General features: G+C 46.2%; 1 pseudogene; it reads left to right on the top strand.

The window, feature by feature from the left end:
* LOC123067187 (hydroquinone glucosyltransferase-like) overlaps positions 1 to 17,489 on the top strand; it is a 46,439-nt pseudogene extending 28,950 nt beyond the window's left edge.
* Positions 17,490 to 25,091: the final 7,602 nt, after the last annotated feature.

Raw genomic sequence — 25,091 nt, forward strand, 5'->3', positions numbered from 1 at the left:
CGCCATACTTCCTCCGCGCCGCCGCAGCTCCTTGCCCCTCCCCAGGCCGCCGCCATGTTGACCTCCCCCTCCACCTCCTCCGCACTCGGGGCCTCCACCTCATCGATGCTCGGGACGTAGACCGCCGGGGCCATGATCCCATCCATCGCATCGCTGGCGTCCCAGTCCGTCCATGTCGCCATCGTTAAGATGCATGTCCCCGTCATACTCGACCTCCAGAAGTCCAACTACGCCAAATGGCGTATGCTCATCACCGTCCTCCTCGGCAAGTACGACCTCACCGGCCACATCTCCGTCGTCACGCCGCCGAATGCTCGCACGGCCGACTGGCAGCATCAGGACTTCTTCGCGCGCTCGTGGATCTACGGATCCATCAGCGCGGACATCTTCGACACAATCATGGCCCAAGATCAGACCGCGTACGAGGCCTACGCGCTGATCCGGAACCTCTTCCTCAACAATAATTTTTGATTGCTCAATCATGGCCCAAGATCAGACCAACGTATCTATAATTTTTTATTGCTCCATGCTACTTTATCTACTATTTTGGACTATATTGGGCTTTATTTTCCACTTTTATATTATTTTTAGGACTAACCTATTAACCGGAGGCCCAGCCCAGAATTGTTGTTTTTTGCCTATTTCAGTATTTCGAAGAAACGGAATATCAAACGGAGTCCAAACGGAATCAAACCTTCGGGAACATGATTTTCTCACCGAACGTGATCTAGGAGACTTGGACCCTGCTCAAAGGAACAAAAGAGGCGGTCACGAGGGTGGAGGACGCCCCCCTGGGCACGCCCCCTACCTCGTGGGCCCCCTGCTGCTCCATCGATGTACTCCTTCCTCCTATATATGCCTACGTATCCCCGACAGATCAGAACAGGAGCCAAAAACCTAATTCCACCGCCGTAACCTTCTGTATCCATGAGATCCCATCTTGGGGCCTGTTCCGGAGCTCCGCCGGAGGGGGCATCTACCACGGAGGGCTTCTACATCAACACCATAGCCTCTCCGATGAAGTGTGAGTAGTTTACTTCAGACCTTCGGGTCCATAGCTAGTAGCTAGATGGCTTCTTCTCTCTGTTTGGATCTCAATACAATGTTCTCCCCCTCTCTTGTGGAGAACCATTCGATGTAATCTTATTTTTGCGGTGTGTTTGTTGAGACCCATGAATTGTGGGTTTATGATCCAGATTATCTATGGAAAATATTTGAATCTTCTCTGAATTCTTTTATGTATGATTGAGTTATCTTTGCAAGTCTCTTCGAATTATCCGTTTGGTTTGGCCAACTAGATTGGTAGTTCTTGCAATGGGAGAAGTGCTTAGCTTTGGGTTCGATCTTGCGATGTCTTACCTAGTGACAAAAAGGATTGCAAGGCACGTATTGTATTGTTGCCATCGAGGATAACAAGATGGGGTTTTTATCATATTGCATGAATTTATCCCTCTACATCATGTCATCTTGCTTAAGGCGTTACTCTGTGTTTAACTTAATACTCTAGATGCATGCTGGATAGCGGTCGATGAGTGGAGTAATAGTAGTAGATGCAATATCGTTTCGATCTACTTGTCTTGGATGTGATGCCTATATACATGATCATTGCCTAGATATGTTCATAACTATGCTCAATTCTGTCAATTGCTCAACAGTAATTTGTTCACCCATCATAGAATACTTATGCTCTTGAGAGAAGCCACTAGTGAAACCTATGGCCCCCGGGTCTATTCACATCATATCAATCTCTATCGCTTCATTATTTTCTTTGTGTTTACTTTGCCTTTTACTTTTCACTTTGCATCTATCTATCAAAAATACCAAAAATATTATTTATCCTCTCTATCAGATCTCACCCTCGTAAGTGACCTTGAAGGGATTGACAACCCCTAATCGCGTTGGTTGCGAGTAGCTATCATTTTGTGTAGGTACGAGGGACTTGTGCGTGGTCTCCTACTGGATTTATACCTTGGTTCTCAAAAACTGAGGGAAATACTTACGCTACTTTACTGCATCATCCTCTCCTCTTCAGGGAAATCCAATGCAGTGCTCAAGAGGTAGCATTGATCTACCACAAGATCATAGAGGCTAAACCCTAGAAGCTAGCCTATGATGATTATGAATGTTATGATCATCCTCATACGGACCGAACTCTCTGGTTTATATAGACACCGGAGAGGGCTAGGGTTTACATGGAGTCGGTTACAAGGAAGGAAATATAATATCCGAATCGCCAAGCTTGTCTTCCACACAAAGGAGAGTCCCATCCGGACACGGGACGAAGTCTTGAGTCTTGTATCTTCATAGTCCAACAGTCTGGCCAAAGTATATAGTCCGGCTGTCCGGATACCCCCTAATCCAGGACTCCCTCAGTAGCCCTTGAACCAGGCTTCAATGATGATGAGTCCGATGCACAGTTTGTCTTCGGCATTGCAAGGCAGGTTCCATCTCCGAATACTCCAAAGTAATTATGGAACACTTAAACCGTGTCTGGATCTGCAAGATGATCTTCACATACTACCATAGAGAGAATAATATTTCACAAATGTAATCTGCTGACAACTTTTGACAACGTGACACGACACTATTGTCGGGTTATTATTCGAACGTTTTCCCACAACCAGCCACAGCGCATATTGCAAGGCGGTTTCCTCGGCATGTCTTGTCAAAGCAGAGATCATGTCCCCTTATCACGGGATTCCCATCAATACGGGTATGGGTAACCCAACCGTGCCATCTATCGTGGCGCTTGGGAAATAAGCGACCCTCAACGGGCAAGTGGGGAGGCGCACCGCTTTCGTCGCCTCTATAAAGGGATAAGAGTTCCCCATTTTCACCCACACCTTCTTCCTCCTTCGCTAATCCATTCTTGCCTCCTCGAGCTTCAGCGCCCTAGTCCACGCCTTCTCCGCATGGCCAAACATGTCCGGAGCAGGAGGCAAGTGGGTGGCCTCCACTGTGAAGGAGGAGCACATTGTAAATCTTCGGGCGGCCGGATACTTGGCCGCAGACATCGTGCACCGGCTACCGGACGCAGGGCAGATCATTCCAACTCTGGAACCCCACGAGAGGGTCGTGTTTCTCGCCCACTTCGTCGATGGACTGGGATTTCCACTTCATCCCTTCATCCGCAGGCTCATGTTCTACTACGGGCTAGATTTCCATGATCTTGCCCCAAATTTCGTCCTCAACATCTCGGCGTTTATCGTCGTGTGCGAGGCCTTCCTCCACATCAAGCTTCACTTCGGCTTGTGGCTACGAACCTTCTGCGCGAAGCTGAAGATCGTGAGGGGCAAGCAAGCGGAGTGCGGAGGCGCCATGGTGGGCAAGATGCCTAACGTCACCTGGCATGACGGCTCCTTCACGGAGACCGTGAAAGGGTGGCAATCGGGGTGGTTCTACATCACCGAGCCGCGCGGTGCCAACTGGGCGGCGGCCCCCGAATTCCGATCCAGAATTCCCATGCGGCTCACCTCCTGGGAGAAGAAGGGCCTGGCCTGGAGCGAGCCTGCGGAGCTGACCGGACTTCAAAATTGTATCAAAAATATGATTGACAAGAACATCAAGCTTGTCAACGTAGTCCAGGTCATGCTCGTCCGCCGAATTCTTCCGTGCCAAAGATGGGCTTTTAACTTGTGGGAGTTCGTCCCGGCCGAACACCGGACACTCCAAGCGATCTACGACATGACACTTAAGGATGCATGGAAGGTGTTGTTTAAGGGTACCGAAACACCTCCTCCCATGTACGAGGACCGCAGACTCCACACCGTGCGGTCCCCCTGTCCGGTGAGTTTTCTAACCATCACCAGGTGGAGCTTTCCCAGCATAATCATGGGAGGATCCTAAGTTATCGTGTGTACTTAATCAGGAGTACGTGGAGATGGCGAAGCAGATCGACTGTCCGGCTCCGCTGCCAGAAGGTCCGGCGACCGCTCTCCTGACGGAGATGCTGGTCCCGGCGCCCTACAAGGCGCCAGAAAAGAAGGCCAAAAAGAAGGCCCCGGGGACCAGGAAGGGTCTCCAGCGCAAGGCCGTACAGGATGCCTCGTCCGAAGACGACGAGGCACATTCCTCCCATGAAGGGGAGGAGGAGAAGGAGAAAAAGAGGGCCTCCCCATCCGAGGAGGCCGAAGGGTCTAAGAGGGGCCCAGGGGACCAGGAAGGGTCCCCGGCGCTAGGCCGTCATAGGCTCGTCTTCCGAGGACGACGAGGCAGATTCCTCCCGCGGAGGCGGGGAGGATCACAAAGAAATGCAACCTCCCCACACTGGGGAGGAGAAGAAGAGGAAAGCCGCGCCGGACGGGGAGGCTAGGACGCCCAAGAAGGGAAAGGCGTCCCTTTCGGAATACTCCACCACGGCCGCCTACAGCGAGGAGTGGCTGCTGATATGTCTCCAACGTATCTACTTTTCCAAACACTTTTGCCCTTGTTTTGGACTATAACTTGCATGATTTGAATGAAACTAACCCGGACTGACGTTGTTTTCAGCAGAACTGCCATGATGTTGTTTTATGTGTAGAAAAGAAAAGTTCTCAGAATGTCCTGAAAATCCATGGAGGCACTTTTTGGAATTAATAAGAATTTCTGGGTGAAAGAAATACACCAGGGGGCCCACACCCTGTCCACGAGACAAGGGGCGCGCCCCCCATATAGGTTGCGCCCCCTATCTCGTGGGCCCCCTGGACCTCCACCGACCTCAACTCCAACTCCATATATTCACGTTCGGGGAGAAAAAATCCGAGAGAAAGTTTCATTGCGTTTTACGACACGGAGCCGCCGCTACGCCCTAGTCTCTCTCGGGAGGTCTGATCTGGAGTTCGTTCGGGGCTCCGGAGAGGGGGATTCGTCGCAGTCATCATCATCAACCATCCTCCATCACCAATTTCATGATGCTCACCGCCGTGCGTGAGTAATTCCATCGTAGGCTTGCTGGACGTTGATGGGTTGGATGAGATTTACCATGTAATCAAGTTAGTTTTGTTAGGGTTTGATCCCTAGTATCCACTATGTTCTGAGATTGATGTTGCTATGACTTTGCTATGCTTAATGCTTGTCACTAGGGCCCGAGTGCCATGATTTCAGATCTGAACCTATTATGTTTTCATGAATATATGTGTGTTCTTGATCCTATCTTGCAAGTCTATAGTAACCTATTATGTGTTATGATCCGACAACCCTGAAGTGACAATAATTGGGATACTTCTCGGTGATGACCGTAGTTTGAGGATTTCATGTATTCACTATGTGCTAATGCTTTGTTCCGGTTCTCTATTAAAAGGAGACCTTAATATCCCTTAGTTTCCTCTAGGACCCCGCTTCCATGGGAGGGTAGGACAAAAGATGTCATGCGAGTTCTTTTCCATAAGCACATATGACTATTTACGGAATACATGCCTACATTACATTGATGAACTGGAGCTAGTTCTATGTCACCCTATGTTATAGCTATTACATGAGGAATCGCATCCGGCATAATTATCCATCACTGATCCATTGCCTATGAGCTTTTCACATACTATTCTTCACTTATTTACTTTACCGTTGCTATTGTTACAACTACTATAAAACCCCGAAAACTACAATCTTTACTTTTGCCACTGTTATCTTTATTATCATACTACTTTGCTACTAAATACCTTGCTGCAGATACTAAGTTATCCAGGTGTGGTTGAATTGACAACTCGATTGCTAATACTCAAGAATATTCTTTGGCTCCCCTTGTGTCGAATCAATAAATTTGGGTTGTACTTCACCCTCGAAAGCTGTTGTGATCCTCTACACTTGTGGTTTATCAAGACTAATTTCTGGCACCGTTGCCGGGGAGCATAGCTCTGTTCTCTGAGTCACTTGGGATTTATAACTGGTGATCACTATGAAGAACTTGAAACACACTAAAACCAAGATTTTGCCCTCAACTACGAGGGGAGGTAAGGAACTGCCATCTAGCTCTACACTAGATTCTCCTTCCATTATTAGTAAGCTTGTGACACCTAAACCTACTACTGCTATGAATTTTGATATGTCGCATGTTATTATTGATGCCACTTCTGCTATGCATGATGAAACTACTTCTGTGTGTGATACTACTTTGCCATTAGGTGAATTTATTGATGAACAACTTGCTAGAGGTAGGGGGAATGAAAATATTGGAGATGCTATTATTGATGATAGTGATGATGAAAGTCCTCCCAATGATTATGTATTGCCTGTTGTTCCTGAGGGTTATGTTATGAATGAAGAAGCTGCTAGGGAAATCTTTGCTTGCAATGATAGATATGATCTTAAGAAACTATTAGCTAAATGGAGGCAGCAGTCTCTTAATGCTAGAATGAAACCTGACCTTGCTTTTGCTACTTCACCTATCTGTGTTACTGATAAGGATTATGAATTCTCTGTTGATCCTGAGATTATTACTTTAGTTGAATCTGATCCTTTTTATGGCCTTGAATCTGAAACTGTTGTGGCACATCTTACCAAGTTGAATGATATAGCTACCCTGTTTACTAATGATGAGAAGTCTCGCTATTATTGTATCCTTAAGATATTTCCGTTCTCATTAAAGGGTCATGCTAAGGCTTGGTATAATTCTCTTGCTCCTGGTTGTGTGCGTAGACCCCAGGATATGATTTATTACTTCTCTGCTAAATATTTCCCTGCTCATAAGAAACAAGCTGCCTTGCGGGAAATATATAACTGTGTGCAAATCAAAGAAGAGAGTCTCCCACAAGCTTGGAGGAGGCTTCTCAGGTTACTTAATGCTTTGCCTAATCATCCTCTTAAGAAAAATGAAATACTTGATATCTTTTATAATGGACTAACTGATGCTTCCAAGGACTACTTGGATAGTTGTGCTGGTCGTGTTTTCAGGGAAAGAACAGTCGACGAAGCTGAAATATTATTGAATAATATGTTGACTAATGAAAATAATTGGACTCTTCCTGAGCCAATTCTTGAGGCAATTCCTAAACCAATTGAGCCAACTCCTGAGCCTATTCCTAAACCCACTCCGAAGAAGAGAGGTGTTTTATTTCTCAGTCCTGAAGATATGCAAGAGGCAAAGAAATCAATGAAATAAAAAGGTATTAAAGCTAAAGATGTTAAGAATTTACCTCCTATTGAAGAAATACAGCGTCTTAATATACCGCCTGTTGAAGAACCACATTGTCTTGATAACCCGACACAGGTAGTAAAGGTAAATTCTCTCTATAGATATGATAAAGTTGAAATCCCCTCTACTAAATTCCATAGCCCATGCTTAGATGAATTTGATGACTTTATGACTAGACAAGAAAGTTTTAATGCTTATGTTGGTAGAGAGTTAAAGAATAATGCTTTCGAGATAGGACGCATAAGCGATAACCTGGCCAGAGTTAAAGGAGAACTTCAACTCATTAGCAAATATGCTTCTATGGTTGCTACTCAAGTTGAGCAAGTACTCAAAGCTCAAAATGATTTGCTTGATGAATTAAATAATAAGAAATACTTTGCTATTAGAGTGGCTACTAGAACGGGTAGAATGACTCAGGAACCTTTGTATCTTGAAGGCCACCCTAAGAGAATTGAGCAAGATTCTCAAAGAAATAATTTAGAGGCACCTAGTTCTTCTAGAAAGAAGAAAAAGAAAAACGATAGAACTTTGCATGCTTCTAGTGAACCTACTGTAGACACACCTGAGAATCCCAATGATATTTCTATCTCAGATGCTGAAACACAATCAGGTGATGAACATGAACCTAGTGATAATGTTAATGATAATGTTCATGTTGATGCTCAACCTAGCAAAAACGATGATGTAGAGATTGAACCCGCTATTGATCTTGATAACCCACAATCAAAGAATCAACGTTATGACAAGAGAGATTTTGTTGATAGGAAGCACGGTAGAGAAAGAGAACCATGGGTTCAGAAACCCGTGCCCTTTCCACCTAAAAACCATCCAAGTCAAAGGGTGATGAGGATTTTGATCACTTTGCTGAAATGATTAGACCTATCTTCTTACGTATGCGTTTAACTGACATGCTTAAAGTAAATCCTTATGCTAAGTATATGAAGGATATCATCACAAATAAAAGAAAGATACCGGAAGCTGAAATTTCCACCATGCTTGCTAATTACACTTTTAAGGGTCACTACAAAAAAAATACACTTCTGTGATGATACATGTTTGTCACAGTAGGTCGCGTTTTTTGTCATGCATGTACATCCATGACAAATTTATGACAGAATCAAGATAGTCATACCTGTGCTGTCGTAGAAGTGTTCCATGACATTACCAAAATTATCATCACGGAAGTGTCCACTTCCATGACGATAAATCGCGCGTCACAGAAGTGCTTTCGTCAAGGGTGACCGACACGTGGCATCCACTGTAACGGAACGCCGTTAAGCTATCGGGTCGGGTTTTGGATCCGATAACCCATTAACAACCCCGACCAATGGGGATTTTCCACGTGTAAAATCATCATTGGCTGAAGGAAACACGTGTCGGCTCACCGTTGGGACAGATGTCATCCACTCATTGGACGGAAGACACCTATGGTACATTGACATGTGCCACGGCCCAACAGAGGCCCATTCCTGTGAAAAGGCCGGCCCAGTAAAAATTAGCAGGCCAGCCCATATAAGGCCTACTTGTGTCAGGTCCATTTAAGCCCATGGCCCATACGAGATGAGCCAATTCGGCCCGTCAACGGCTTGTTAAAGATTTGACACCATTGCATCCCATCGTCAGTTCGAGCCCGTTAACAGCCCGCTATATATCTGGGCTCAATATCGGCCCGATGAGATTTCGGCCTGTTAATGGCCCGTTTAATGGATGGGCCAATTTTCAAGATGTACATCTTTCGTCCTTTTAGTGACCCATTTAAATGTTGGGCTAGTTTCCGGCCCAGTGTGTCTTTCAGCCTGTTGACGGCCCATAAATCTGATGGGCCATTTATTGTCGGACCTGAGTTTCAGCCTTTTAGCGGTCCATTTAAGTGTTGGGCCAATTTTCGGGACCGGTGTCACTTTCAGCCTGTTGACGGCCCATAAATCAGTTGGGTCATTTTTAGTCGGACCTGAGTTTTGGCCTTTTAGCGACCCATTTAAGTATTGGGCCAATTCCTGGCCCTGTGTGACTTTCGGCCTGTTAACGGACCATAAATGAGTTGGGCCATTTGTAGCCGGACCTTAGTTTTGGCCCTTTAACGTCCCATGCCCTTCATGGTCCAATACCAGCCCGGTTTTTCTTTCGGCTTGCTAAAGGCCCACAACACAGTTGGGCCATTTACAAGATGACCTGACTTTCGGCCTCTTAGCGGCCCATGGTCTTCATGGTCCAGTACAAGCCCGCTTTCTCTTTTGGCCTGCTAAAGACCTACAGTATAGTTGGGCCATATGTAGCCCAAATTAGTAACAGCCTGTTAATGGCCCGTGAAATAAACTGGGGCCACCTGTTGCCCGCTTCAATGTCGGCCTGTTAACGACCTGGGAGGTAAGAGGGCCGACCATTAACTTTCGGCCTAGTAACGGCCCATTAACTTAATGGGCCCACTAAAGTTCGTACATGTCTTTAGGCCAAATTAGATAATTTGAGCCCATTACGACGAGCAATTATGCACAGGACCAAAACCGATCACGCAAAGGTACGGCATACAGGGAATACCGTTGCACATCCAACATATATTATAGGAACTTACATCCACTAGGAAATCAAAGATTGATGCCAGTGCAAATAAATGAGCAGAACCTAACCATATACAATGTCACAATCTGCAACCTCAGCACAGATGACGCCCATAAGCATGTGGGCAAGTTCTTTCTGCTTTGCTACACTATCTCTGAAAACATTGATCAGTTGTTGTGTCGCACGACTCTGCACCTCTGATTCATCCATCATTTCCATCATTGCTTCATCCATTAATTGGTTCACAAACATACATTTATTCCGTTGCATTCGAGACAAAAAATACTGAACAGATTCAGATGGCGATTTTGGCAGGCTTGTATTATTGATAGTGGAGAGTGTCTCGACCACTGGATCATAACATAAATTTGGACGGGAACCAAACAGATTAATCATGAGTTATTGCCATATTACCTGGCCTAGATTTACTGGAAAGAAACAACGGGGTTGCCTTGCTGTTTTCAGAGTTTGTCTTCTTATCTTCAGCAGCCTGCACAAAATTAACATACTAGCATTGCTATCATTGGCCAAGTCAGATAATAGGAAAGCAACATTGACACAACAAACGTTTGGGCAAGTAGCCTACACCAAATTAACACAATATGGCATAGCTATCATCAGCCAGGTAAGGTAGTACGAAAGGAACATTGACACAATGAATGAATGGGCAACCAGAGAAGCACTACAATTCAGTAATGTGCGTGATATGAGATAGTACATTCATGCAGCTCAGTATGCAAAACTACCAGGCAGTTTTCCTTACAAAAATCAACATTGGCGCCTTTAACATTTTGCTACAACTAATTTTAGATCAGATAAAGGTTAGATTCACGCAGATTAACAAAATACATGTTGATGTAAAAATATAGTGATATACAACAGGTACTTACATCTACATTGGAGCACAGAGAATTCCTGCAAGAATCTTTCCTCACAAACGATACCAACTCCAACTCTATATATTGGCTTTCGGGGAGAAAAAAAATCAGAGAGAAGAAATCATCGTATTTTACGATACGGAGCCGCCGCCAAGCCCTAATCTCTCTCGGAAGGGCTGATCTGGAGTCCGTTCGGGGCTCCGGAGAGGGGGATTCGTCACCGTCATCATCATCAACCATCCTCCATCACCAATTTCACGATGCTCACTACCGTGCGTGAGTAATTCCATCGTAGGCTTGCTGGACGGTGATGGGTTGGATGAGATTTATCATGTAATCGAGTTAGTTTTGTCAGGGTTTGATCCCTAGTATCCATTATATTTTGAGATTGATGTTGCTATGACTTTGCTATGCTTAATGCTTGTCACTAGGGCCTGAGTGCCATGATTTCAGATCTGAACCTATTATGTTTTCATGAATATATGTGTGTTCTTGACCCTATCTTGCAAGTCTATAGTCACCTACTATGTGTTATGATCCGGCAACCCCGAAGTGACAATAATCGGGACCACTCCCGGTGATGATCATAGTTTGAGGAGTTCATGTATTCACTATGTGCTAATGCTTTGTTCCGGTTCTCTATTAAAAGGAAGCCTTAATATCTCTTAGTTTCCAATAGGACCCCGCTGCCACGGGAGGGTAGGACAAAAGATGTCATGCAAGTTCTTTTCCATAAGCACGTATGACTTTATACGGAATACATGCCTACATTACATTGATGAACTGGAGCTAGTTCTGTGTCACCCTATGTTATAAATGTTACATGATGAACCACATCCGGCATAATTATCCATCACCAATCCGGTGCCTACGAGTTTTTCTTATACTGGTTCTCGCTTATTTACTTTTCCGCTGCTACTGTTACAATCATTACAAAATACCAAAAACATTACTTTTTGTTGTCTTTACTTTCGTTACCGTTACCACCATTATCATATTACTTTGCTACTAAACACTTTGCTGCAGATACTAAGTTTCCAGGTGTGGTTGAATTGACAACTCAGCTGCTAATACTTGAGAATATTCTTTGGCTCCCCTTGTGTCGAATCAATAAATTTGAGTTGAATACTCTACCCTTGAAAACTGTTGCGATCCCCTATACTTGTGGGTTATCAACCCGCGCCGCCCTCGTCTGCGTCCCCCGCCCTGTCCCCTTCTCCACCACCACCACCACCCCCTCCCCCTCCTCGTCGCTCTCGCAGTAGCACTGGTCCCTCCACCAACACTCACACCATGCTCACTCGCGCAAAGCGTGGTATTTTTCAGCCCATTGATAAACTAAATCTTTTGGTTGAACACTCCTCTATTTCTCCTATTTCCAAAACATATCGCTCTGCTCTCCAGGATCCTCTTTGGCGTGCTGCCATGACTGAGGAGTAGGATGCTATCCTTCAGAACCGCACCTGGACTCTTGTTCCTAGACCGGTTGGTGCTAACATTGTTTCAGGGAAGTGGATCTTCAAGCACAAGTTTGGTGCTGACGGTGCTCTCGCTCAGTACAAGGCACGGCGGGTGGTCCGTGGATTATCGCAGCAGCTGTGGCACATGTCGTGGCTGAGTGCTGCTGGCTTCGCCAACTTCTTCTTGAGCTTCATCGTCCTCTTCCGTCCGCCACCATTGTCTTCTGTGATAACGTCAGTGCTGTTTACATGGCTTGTAATCCGGTCCAGCATCGCCGCACGAAGCACATCGAGATCGACATCCACTTCGTCTGCGAGAAGGTGTCTCTCGGTCAGATTCGGGTTCTTCATGTGCCATCCTCACATCAGTTTGCCGATATCATGACGAAGGGCTTACCGACTCAGCTCTTCTTGGACTTTCGGTACAGTTTATGCGTTCGACCGACGCACAAACTGCTGGGGGATGTTAACGTATAACTTTGTATAGATAATCTCGCATATTCCGTTTGCATACGGTTGTACATATACACGTATAGGGTTTATTTCTTGGTCTCCAAGACTTGTAACTCTGCTATAAATATATGAGCCGATCGCCCCTTGAGAGGCGTCTTCCCTCAAACTATTTCATGTTTATAGCGGCGGCCCTGGATGGTGGCGGTGGGTGAAGCTTGGGCTTCCCGCGGCGGCATGGCGTGGTGCAGTCCCTGTCCAAGGCGGATCTGTCACGGCGATCTGATTGCGAATTGGTTCAGTCAGAGACGATGATGAGCGTGCGGGATCCATCTCGGCGACTCTCGCAGTTTGGCGAGGTGGGGGTGGGAGCCCTCCTCCCAGGCTCCAGTGGTGGCACACTCTGGCAGTGGCCGATGCGCTAGGGCTCCTACGGTGGCACTGCTATTGCGGTTGGTCGCCAGATCTAGGTGGCTAGTTCTGGAGCTTTGAAGGTGGTCGAGATGGTGCATAGGTTGTCGGGTGGATTCCTTGGGACGGATCTGGGTGTAAACCTGGTATTCGGTCATTGGCCGGAGCCGGTGATGACGATGCCCTTATCATCGTTTCCTTCATGAAGGCATCATCGAGGTGAAACTCCCAACCCCACCCAATACCTCCGGGGAAAACCCTAGATCAGTTGATCGGATGACGGCGGCGTTCATGTGTCGTTACCCCCTTGGGGGCAGCATTCTTGGAGATGCACTCGGGCTCGAGGGACCAGCGGTTGGCTTCTTCGGTGGAGCGGTATTTTTTCTACATATTCATGGCAGAGGTTCTTCGCGGCATGGAGCAGCGGACGCTTGGCGTCAGATGTGTGGCGATGGACACGCGCAGGAGGTCGACGCTGTCTGGCGCCGTGGTGACATCGGCAGCAACTAGACCGAGAAAGGTAGATGTAGCAGTACAGCTCTGAAGATGGATTTGAGGCAGGTGGCTGCGGCGGCCTTAGACCCGGCAGGCGTCCAGGTTGAGAAGTACGCCGGACTGGCGGGTGCCAATACCCGGCAGACGTCCTGGTTGGGACCTCAGATCTTAGATGTTAGGTTTGGCTGTGAGGTCTGTTTGGTATTAGGCCCAGACTATCAGCATCCCTTTATCAATTGGATAGGAGTATGACTTTGTAAGGTCTTGTGTGAATAATTAATAAAGTGGCTGCATGCATCGTTTAGATGCAGAGGCCGAGGGTCCTCCTCCATTTCTGAAAAAATAAAAAATAAATACCCTGTCTCTCTTTACATTCACTTCACACGAAGAATGCATACATGCACCCCATGTGTGACCCTTACAGTGGGAAATTAAACCGGCTGTTGCGGCATTTTGGCCTCGCGTGTTATGCGCAGGTCCCGCTGAGCATGTCAGCGTGCAAGATCCAAAATTTAATTACCGAGGTGATCTCTTTTTGTAGTTGATAAAACCTGAATCATCAGTTCATCACCTGCATATGAACAACGTTGCTTCTATATAACCTTTTGATTAGAATGGAACTCCGTTATGGGCTAGCTCTCGCATGTAGGCATGCAATCAAATCTTTAGAAGTTCTAGCTCTAGCAGAAGAACACTTTCACATCTAAATAGATTTTTTTTTCTGACAAAGGATGGATGTTCCTAACACAAAATAAAGCATCCAGGGGATGCAAACACAATGAGCATACATACGATATCTAAATGACTAGGATGCACACAACAAACACCAATGCACACATTGAAATGAATCATGCCAGCAAAGAGCAAAATCATACAAGATCGAAGTTATGCCTAGGCCGAAGACCATCCACACCAGCAACTTCTTGACCTCAAAAGCACATCGAGAAAGGTCCTCTAGCAGGGAACGTCGCTCAAGATCCATCTTCGTGGGTTCCAACCACTAGATATCATGTGTTTTCATCCTGGAGATAAAGTTTGAGAAAAATCCGAGTAATGCCTTTGACAAAGTAAGTACACAGAAACACCACCATTGCTAGATATAATCAACTAGAGTCAAACCTAGGGTTTTCACTTCGGACCTCAAGACAGGGTACTTGAGAAGGACCACAAAATCGAAGGCACAAGTGTTGTCACCACCACTTTTCATCCCAACAGCTCATGTGTAACATGATCTTGACATGGAGATGTCATGCAAGTGAAGACCATGCCCGAACAAGCATGCAATTAGCTGCGACAAAATTTAGTCACCACCAAAGGCTCCGAGCGGCGAAGATCATCATCTCATATGTGACAAAGATTGATGAGGGATGAGTGCCACTGGCATAAATTTCAGAGGAGAAAATCTGATCCATGAACTGCATGCTAGAGTAATTGTTGGTCAAATATTCGTCTTAATGAGAAGTACGCCTTACATTTTTATTATGTTTATTATTTATTTTTGACCACAGGATTTTCACCTGAATACATTAGTGAAAATATTGCTAACAAGTTGGCGAGTTGTGCTAGTGCGCGAGAAAAGGTTGTTCCGCAAAGACACCACGGCTACCTTTAAATTTGGTTGTCTTCCCATAAGTTCATCCTAGTCAATGTTTCCTTTTTTCGTGGCAGTACTACTCAGATGCCACAATGAATGAAACTGACCATCAATTGGGACAATTTCTATTGGTCAACATGAGCCCCATTCGTATCAAAGATATCAATGCTGCCCTCGCTTGCATAATACGACACGGCAGTAAGAAGAGGTGCATGCTTGCCTCGTCGCAGGCAACCTCACCGTCGGCATGTAGAGTGACGCCATGCAGGTATGTTTCCAGTGTCCCACGACTCTTTGTTTTCCTCCACTATCCCACATTTCTCTTTTCAACTAAATTCCGGAGCTGCATCTCACAGCTCTTCCCTTCACTCCCACAACTCTTTCTCGTCGTTTTACACAACACACACGCCAACACACGCACCAAGAGAGAAACACACGAGGCCTTTTCCTCTCCTGTTAATTTCTCTTATATAGCAAACTTTGTTACATGTGTAGGCTCTTAGCCTCAACTAAAATTCACGCCTCGCAGCACCATTTAGTGGAATCACTCGAAGACCACATGACTCAACTAAATCAGTTGGCTGGCTACTCACACGATCCTGCATACATTCATGGGAAACACACATATCTGTTAAGCTTGAAATACATGTTGTATATCTTGAGGCGGTCCCCTATGATTGTCCTACTATCCCTGAAAAAGGCTTTCATCCAGATTTACAGGAGCAGTTTTAACATGCTCCATCTTACCTCCCCTTTTCACATGAGGTGGTGCGCTGCCGGTAGAACTCCCTCTTGGAGAGCCTGGTGACCGGTGTAGCCATGGTGGCGTGGCCGCTCTTCGCAGAACAGCGGCAGAACGCCGTGATGCTAACCGAGGGGGTTGAGGTAGCCATACGAGAAGCGATGACCAACCGAAAGGAGGAGATCGCCCCGGCAGTTAGGGAAGTGATGGCAGGCCAAGGCAAAGGCGTGGAGGTAAGAGCTAATGTGGCGGTGCTGCAAAAGGTGGCCATGGAAGCAACCGTTTTGGATGAGGTGGTGCGCAAGTGGACATGTAGCTGACGACAAACTTACCATTTCATCTCACTTCTCCAATGTGGTTGTACGATTTTTGTTTTGTTCTCATATATTTTTATCGCCATGCCATTTGAGATGCATAATTGTTGTCGATAGCTGAAAAAAATCATATGTACAGCCCGCAAACTCTTCCTCGTGTGTCCTCTGTGCCAGATGCCGCCATATACCCAACCTTACCATCGGAGATACCTGCTCATACACTTGGTTGGTTGCTTCTCTTGGCTTCTGATCAGATATGTACGAAGATTCCGAATGTGATTTTCTCATGGTGGAGCGACCAGAACATTTTCCTGTACGCGATGGGACAGTGGCCGGTATGCCCTTCCATCCAGCGTCCCTTGCAATAACCATCTTCACTGCACGCCCAAACACATCCTCTCCCTCCCATGACCGGATCAGACAGGAACGACATCCACGACGATGTCGCCATGAGAAATTCAGGATCGGATAGCTGCTGCACCGGAAAAGCAGAAGCTAGCAATCTTCGTGCGTATCTGTTCGACGGGAGCCGAGATCGTACATAGATATGTTGTACATATGGCTTCTTTTTATACTATCTTGTTGCTTAAAGTTTTAATTTAAGGTGTCTTTCATCAAAAGTTTCAAATATGAGTGCTTTTTTCAAGGCAAAACAGCAGGAAAACAAGGTGGTGCGCAAGTGGACATGTGGCAAGTATTGGTAGGTGTTAGTAAACCTACCAATACATCTCGCTCCTTCTGCCTGTATGCATAGTGATGATGTGCCTTTTTTTAAGAAAGAAAAACACCTCGCTTCTTGAACGCGGTTGTACGGATTTTTTAAGAGTGGATTTCTAATTGTATATTTGTAAAGGTTATTTTGCATAAGCTATGTCGGCATGGCAACCGTCAAGCGCAACATGAGCAGGTCAACACTAGTCTGGGCAAGTTAGGTCTCTCGATGCACAACTTTTTTAGTTTTATGACTAGCTTGACACCCCCAAAATAGTTATTGGACCTATGACTATGATACATTTACTATTCTGCATTTTTCTAATTGTGCTATCAGATCTCACATCACCCACAATCAGTCCAAGATACATTGCCTGAAAATTTCACACTACTTAAGCCCCGTTTCAAGGCTAAATATTACTATAGTTTGTTGGCTTCTGGCGGCAGCGACCGTGGTGCTCGCCAACAGTGAGGATAGGCATGCGAAAGTTGGAGAAGTAGATGAACATGCCGGGACATGCCGGTGCTGTGCGAGTACAACATGGTGGAAGGCACAAGTCTCGTCGCGACAGAGCACTCACATTGGTTGAGCTGTCATCATGTGGGTGTTTATTGAAGTCATACAAAATGATTAACGGTCCATGCGCCCTGTGCACTTAGATTCTAGTCCAATGGGCTTCCAGCCAGCTGATACAGAAGGGATCACACATCGTACCAGTCATATAGGAAAACATCTGGCTTGTTTGTTTCACTCCAATATCTCATAGAAGTAGTATATGTAGATAAATAGTCCACTTAGTCTAAGACTTTACGCTTCAACTTAAAGTTATAGCTTCCACACGTTGTGATGGACTATATATTGACGAGCCAACATGCATGCCTAGATCGTCCGGCGACCATGTACGTAGTCATGAGTACATTACTGCACTCTGGGTGCAACTTTGTTCGTGCTAGTCATACCTTGTTTCTCTTTACCTTCACTTCACATGAAGAATACATGCATGCACCCCTTGTTGTGTGACCCTTACAGCAGGAAATTAAACCGGCTGTTGCTGCATTTTGGCCTCACGTGTTATGCACTGGTCCTGCTGACCAAGTCTTTTTTTTTGCGAGGGTAAAGAAATTTATTCCAAGATCATAGGGTAACAATCAAGAGGCAAAAGTTCCTCTATTCATGGTGAACCTCTACCAAGCCATACAGCAGTAGTATTCTCCGTACGACTATACAATGCCAACCGGTGTGCTATCCTATTTTGTTCACGCTTAATTTTTGATGGAATAAACTCTCTTTCACTCATAAGATGCTGAATCTCAGCCACTAAATGTCCATATGCAGAGTAGGTAAGGCTACCCCCCTTCATTGCCATCAGTGCTTCCGATGAGTCGGACTGAACAATGACAGGACCATCACTATGTTGAATAGCCAGGGCCATTCCTTGCATTAATCCATGTAGTTCGGCCTCCAATGTGTCATTGCACAAAATGTGATCTTTTGAAGGTTGGGTAACTTCAATACTAGTTACATGCATTGTCACACTAGCGCGTGATAAGAGGTAGTTTGTCGAGATATCATATCTACCTTCAAACTTGGTTCTCTAAACCTATGAGTCCATAGAGTGAAATCCGATACAATGTGTTATGTTTATGTTCTTTCAAAAATAATGTTTATATGGTAGTACTAGTTAAATGCCACAGAATGAAAAAGGCAAACATCTGGGGTAATTTCCAAGTATCAGCATATGCAGTCCCATTCTCGTGGGAGATATGCAATCTGTGCTCACTTGCGTACTACATCCGGACATGGAGAAGAAACGCCTCTGTAGCTTGCGAGCTCACCGTCGGCATATACGACACCGTCATTGTCTGTTCTAAAAACATTATCCCACAACTCTTTGTTTCCCTCCACTAGCCCACATACCTCGTCAACTAAATGGTGGAGCTGCATCTCACAGCTCTTCCCGTCACTCTTACAACTCTTTCTCCTTGTTTTACACAACCCACCACACATACGCACCAAGAGGGAAACAGTAGATTTGCTTTGCGCAGAAGCATTTCTCCTTGTTGCCACTAGAAGCTAGCACGCTGCTTCCTTCCTTCGCCGCCTTTTCCTCTCCTCTTAGTTTCTTTTATATAGCAAACTTGGCTACATGTTTAGGCTGTTAGCCTGAACTAAATTCATGCCTCACCCAAGCACAAAGTGGAATCACTTGACGAAAACATGACTCAACCAAATTGCTTGGCTGGGTACTCACACGATGCTGCTAAGCTTGAAATGCATGTTGTATATCTTGAGGCATCCTCCTATTTTTTTTAACACAGGCGTCCTCCTATTGTTATCATGCTATCATTATGAATTATTCTAGCCATCAACACTGACCAGAACAAGCTTCTTTTGTCGGATGATCTCCAACCTATGCAATAGTTCTTCCTCATCTAAATCCACCAAACGATCATGAGTTTCAGGCTTTCAGCCCCTCGTTAAACTCTCCAAAGTCACCAGCATCAGAGAATATATCCTGAAAATGGCCTCCTTGAGAAGCATGCCCACGGCCCCTTCCCGAGCCATGCCTATGTCCGCCGCCACGGTCACGACTACCAGTGAGCATACTCCAAAGTAGTTCAAAGATCATTAAACACGAGGGTGGACGACGGGTGAACTCGTTCCTCATGCTTGGTATGAAGATATCTAATCATGGCACATACATCACACTAGTCAGGAAGCCGCTCCTATTTAATCCAAAAAGATATGGCATTTGCAATCTTGCACATAGGAACATGGTTTTTGAGAGGCTTTCTAACATCGATCAAAACTATAGGCGGATATAAATTCCAAGAGAAGTCGTCCGAGGCTGTTTCAGCAGCATCAAACTCCCTCACTTTCGAGGCCAGAGACTTCACCATTGAGTAGTACCCATCCAGCAAATCATGAATCTGCACCCAAATCTTGAACTTGGAATGGTCAATTGTAGACGGCTTAGAGAATCCATCATACAGAGCTAGGATAACCAGGCTGCCACGGAATTGTGACGGACCTCCTCTCATACACCACATCATAAAGACAGGTCTGAGTCAGTCCAAGCATCTTCATCATCTCTTCAAGGCCATGATCCATATCACTAGACGAACTAATCACCATCCTTGAAACCTTAGACACCCAGGAGAGTCTCATGATCCAGACCCTGAGCTGCGTCAGCTCTCCAAGCAGTCACACCAAGGCCTGTCCGTGACACAAAGGTCGCCCCTGAGTCAACCCGAGTGGGATTACCGACGGGGATCAAGCGGGGTGGGGTGGGAAGATACTCGACACAGCGAGAGGACGTCGCCAGGAGGTAGTCCTAACATGAGGGGAAAAGCTCCACAGTAAAATCGACGGCGAGTATTGTGGCTACCATGGCTCAATAAATGAATCATTTTTCATTTGTAACGTCTCAGTAATTTTTTTATTTTAAAAACTAAAGAGATAGTGATTTCATGTATATGAAGGTTTTCTGCTGCATTTTTTTAACAAAAAAGGAATGAATGAGCAATTTAGAAAAAAGGAAGTTAGAGGTTCTCTTAGAAATAAAGCTGGAACCAGATCTCATCTTGCTCATATGGGACATTTCAGATAACTTCAATCTCGCCATAGAAGTATAGAACCTTTTCCACGCATCCAACCACTTTTCTAAAGGGAAAGTGAAAAATTCACGCCATTATGGTCACCTTCCAAGGCTACATGTTCCAGCTGTTTCTTCTCTGGTGGCGGCGGCAGCCGTGATGGTGCAATCAGATAGTGCTCCTTGTTAGAAGTATAAACGTGTTAGTTAGAGATTAGGAGAGATAGAGATATATTTGGTTTAAACCAACCCTTGTACTCCAATCCTCTTTCCATGTTGTACTTCTATATATACCCCATATGAGGGTCAATCAATACACAACAGAAACAAAAGTACACACAATATTCAGCCATCCTATATTTTCCACATGGTATAAGAGCCATTAGACCAACGCCATCGATCCTTGGTGACAATCACCGCTTCCGCAGCGCGCCGCCCCCGAGGAGATCAATCTCCTCTCCTCGGGGGCGCGGCATCCGATCGTTCTATAGTTTAGGTATTAGATCAAATTTCATAGGTTTCCAATTTTCGAAATTCTCTTTCTTTCTTAGCCACCAAATAAATCCATTGACCCTCCAACCGGCGCGAAATCTTCATAGATGGATGCCCATCAGACGGATCTCCTCGCCAAATTGCAGTCACGGCAGGCTTCAAGCCGGCATCCACCAGCGGACGCCTCGCGCGCATCCGGACAACGGCAATATCGGCTACTCGCCCTGTCCGCACGGGCACCCAGCCACCAATGCGCACGCATGGAGGCAGCTATCCGATCTGGTGGTGAGTACAATCTAATCGAACCGGCTTCTCCAACAGCATGGCATCGACTTCAGGCCAGGGACTCCTCGCACATGCAAGGGCTCCGTTCCGGCGCGCAGGAGTGCATCAAGCGGCCGCCACCAACAGCAGCGCTCTCTCGATATCCACGTGCCCATGGTACGGCGCACAACTCCTGGAGGCCAGCACCAGCAATCCAGCTCCACCAGCACGCATCAGCACCGGACTCCAGCGAGAGATTACGTTGCACGAGGCGCCATGTCTCTGATCACGGGAGGGTACCTCACCGGCATCATCAGCGACCAGCGCGCCGGGCAACCTACACCGAGCCTTCTGAACCAGACACGAGCCGTCCGAGCGAACTACATCGAGCGCCCGAGTCTTCACCGAGCCGGCCCCGCAAGCTTCGTCGAGCACGCCATGGGCTACAATGCCCACATACATGGCGTAGCCTCCCAGGACGTGGGACGTGAAGAAACCAACAGGCCAGGTACGTGCATGCATCAATATGAGCTTACACGTACGCGTCTACAGACGCACCGGCGGCTTCGATCGCGATCGATCAGATCTGCCCTCGTCAGCTGTGACTCGAGTCGCTACATCGACTTCTTCAGTTTTCGCGACTACGCCAACAACGATCGGCGCGGCGCCGGCAGACTGCACCGAGCGATAGAACCATCTGCAAGCGACGTGCATCGACTACACTGCACGCGCACGGATGCGATCTCCACCAGGCCGACTCCATCGAGCTCTTGCGGCATCAACACAACCAGGTCGGCGTGGAAAGCGAGCAATTCTTCATTGACTTATCCGGCGCGACATGACATCCACACTTCGTCGTCGCGAGGGACGCCTTCAAGCGACGCATCATTGTCGACACACCGTTGCAACGCCATCGCCGACACTACATCACCAAGGTCTTTCCATCATACACTTCATCACCAAGGTCTTTCCATCAGACACTTCATCACCAAGGTCTTCATCAACGTGGTCCTCACCAACATCTTCGTCAACACACTGTCGCCGCCTCGTTCACAAGATAGACACCTAGCGTCCTCTGACAGACTTTTTCTGCAAGACGCGACCTCGACGACGGCAATGACCGTGTCATGACGACGGCATCGACCGCGTCATCCACGACAGCACGACTGCATCGACACAGCGTCACTACAGTGATCAGTGGCGGAGCTTGAGCCGAAATTAGGGGGGGCGTGGGCTGGAGGGGGGCAAATGTAACTATTTTAGCTAATTTTTAGTTGAAAACATGCCTAATACAAAGAAATATATAGATGTTTTCTTGTGAGCTGGGGGCCATGGCCCAGGTTGGCCCCCAAGAAGCTCCGCCACTGACAGTGACGACCCTACACGGCCACACAGTTCTGGCAAAACCGATGTGTGCTCGATGGGCTTCCTTCGGTCTTAGCAAAACCGGTGGACTCATCGCCGACGGCACCCTCTAACATCCGCAAGGTGCATCGTCCACGCCTGCAGCTTCATCATAGCGTTTTTTTTTGCGCCTCCGGCTTTGTGCGGCTTCATCATTCACGACAACCACACCATCACCATGATCGGCTACCTCGACATTAATGGCTACGTCTGCAGCAACTCGTCGGTAACAACTCCAGTCAACAGCGTCCACGATACTCCCACTGTGACTGCGGGAGGGAATAGAGGAGAAGAAAGGGAAGACACCAGAAGGGGATGCAGTCACCGCCCTAGGTGCCGACCCATCAAAAACGCAGTAGGTAATGGTGAAGCGGAGAAGACGACAAAAATGCAAGACTTCAAATTCAGTCGCAATCGTCCGCTTCACTCCTGCTACGACTGAGGGGAAATGTTAGAAGTATAAACGTGTTAGTTAGGAATTAGGAGAGATATAGATATATTTGGTTTAAACCAACAAAGACTTGCCTTGTACTCCAATCCTCTTTCCACGTTGTACTCCTATATATACCCCATATGAGGGTCAGATCAATACACACCATAAACAAAAGTACACACAATATTCAGCCATCCTATATTTTCCACACTCCTGTGTGCATCAGATGGTGCGATCTTCAGCATCGTTCAGAAATCGTCTGTGTACTGTCGGTTGTATAGCAGATCTTTCGTGGAAGGCTGAGCAGGAGACGGCCACCATGCCGGGCCCGACCATTGTGGTCATGGGGGAGCGTCTAACCATCCACATTCTGCTGCGAGAGCCACTTCGCCCAGCATGGCTTATTGCATACTCCATGCATGCTAATTAATTAGGAACTTATAGGAGAACAACTTGTTTGTTTGTTTCTCTAAAACATCTCATGACAATTGTACTGGTAGCTTATCACTGGAATGTCTTCTAGTCCATTACTGAGTCCAGGGCTTCATGCTTTCATTTAAAGCTAGAGATTGCCGACTTAGTACTACTTGGTAATTGAAGGAAGACACCAAGATCATCCGGTGGCCATGTGTGTAGTCATGAATATATTACTGCACCCTGAATATAATATGTTCGTGCTACGGATTGTTTCTCTTTCTTTCCACATGAAGAATGCATGAATAAAGCTGCTACTTCTACTAGAATAATTCAACGGGCAGCTGCATTTGGGCCTGACAACGTCTAATTAGAAAAGTTCCATTTTTGCCAAACTGACAACAGGAGCATGGATATTAACCGTTATTGAGGGATACGGCCTAGCAACAGCAGGATCTCACGCGAAACATGTACATCTACTATACTTCTACAAGATGAACAGCATGTCGGACACCTTCTTTGCTTGAGGGGGTTGACCGTGGATATGTAAATGTTCACTAGAGCTGGCGTACATATCAGGAACAGGCAAAACGCATCCCAACGGCTGCTCAAACCATGTGTGATGGGTGTTTTGGGGCATCAATAATGGCTTAGTACAGTGGCGGATCTAGGATTTCGAAACAGGGTGGTCCACCTTAACAATTTTCTTACCAGAAATGTGATACGCCAGTGTCGGAGGCAAGATTTCAAACTTCGTTGCTCAAAATGAAATAAAATGTATGATGCAATATCTTAAAGGTTCATGGAGCAAGATTTTTTTCATCATAGTGACAATACCTTAAATAACTTAAGAAATAACAAAAACAATGGTACTTCTTTTTTGCAAAAAAAAAAAACCACTGGTACTTTACTACACAATCGTACAATCAGCAAGATTAAAAAGAAGTCATGGCATCATTTAAATTTCCAAAAAATTCTTGTGAGGAAGACGAAAATAACAGTTTTGAATGAGCAATGGCAATACACTAGTAGAAAAGGGGGCATTTGTCCCGGTTCGTAAGGGCCTTTAGTCCCGGTTCTTGAACCGGGACTAATGGGTCTTTACTAATACCTCCCCCTTTAGTCCCGGTTCAAACACGAATCGGGACAGATGGTCCTCCACGTGGCCGGCGCGCCGAGCCCAGGCAGGGGGGTCTTTGGTCCCGGTTGGTGGCACCAACTGGGACCAAAAGGAATCCACGCGTCAGCATTCCAGTGGCTGGGGGTTTTGTTTTTTTTTTGAAAGGGGGGGGGGGGTTGGGGGTTTTGGGGAGTTAATTTAGTTGTTTCATATATTGTGATAGCTAGCTAATTAATAGAGAGAAGTGTCCTCTCTTATGTCCGTGCTTGGTCGATGGTACGTACTATATACATATAGCCCTCGACACGCTAGCTAGTAAGAAAATAAAGGGAACCATTGAGTACAGAAGTTCGTCATGCATACCGAGAGAAATGATCGATCGACCTCTCCTTCTCCGAGAGAAAGGTCGAACAACAAGTTTTCGTATCATGTATCCGACGCTACTGGCTACATACATGTACAATATGTAAGATCTCTCAATTACAGTCCCCTAGCAATTGAAATCAACTTTCGCATGGTATTCTCCGGCTTTATTGATGACGTGGTAAAAAAAGAATCCCGCCAATTCCTCTTGAATTGCTTTCATGTGATCTTGTTCTAGGAGTTCATTCCGCATCTGCCACGTCTAATTTGAAGAAGGGGGTTA

This window comes from Triticum aestivum, chromosome 3B (genome assembly GCF_018294505.1).
Source record: "Triticum aestivum cultivar Chinese Spring chromosome 3B, IWGSC CS RefSeq v2.1, whole genome shotgun sequence".
In the NCBI taxonomy this organism is placed as follows: Eukaryota; Viridiplantae; Streptophyta; class Magnoliopsida; order Poales; family Poaceae; genus Triticum; species Triticum aestivum.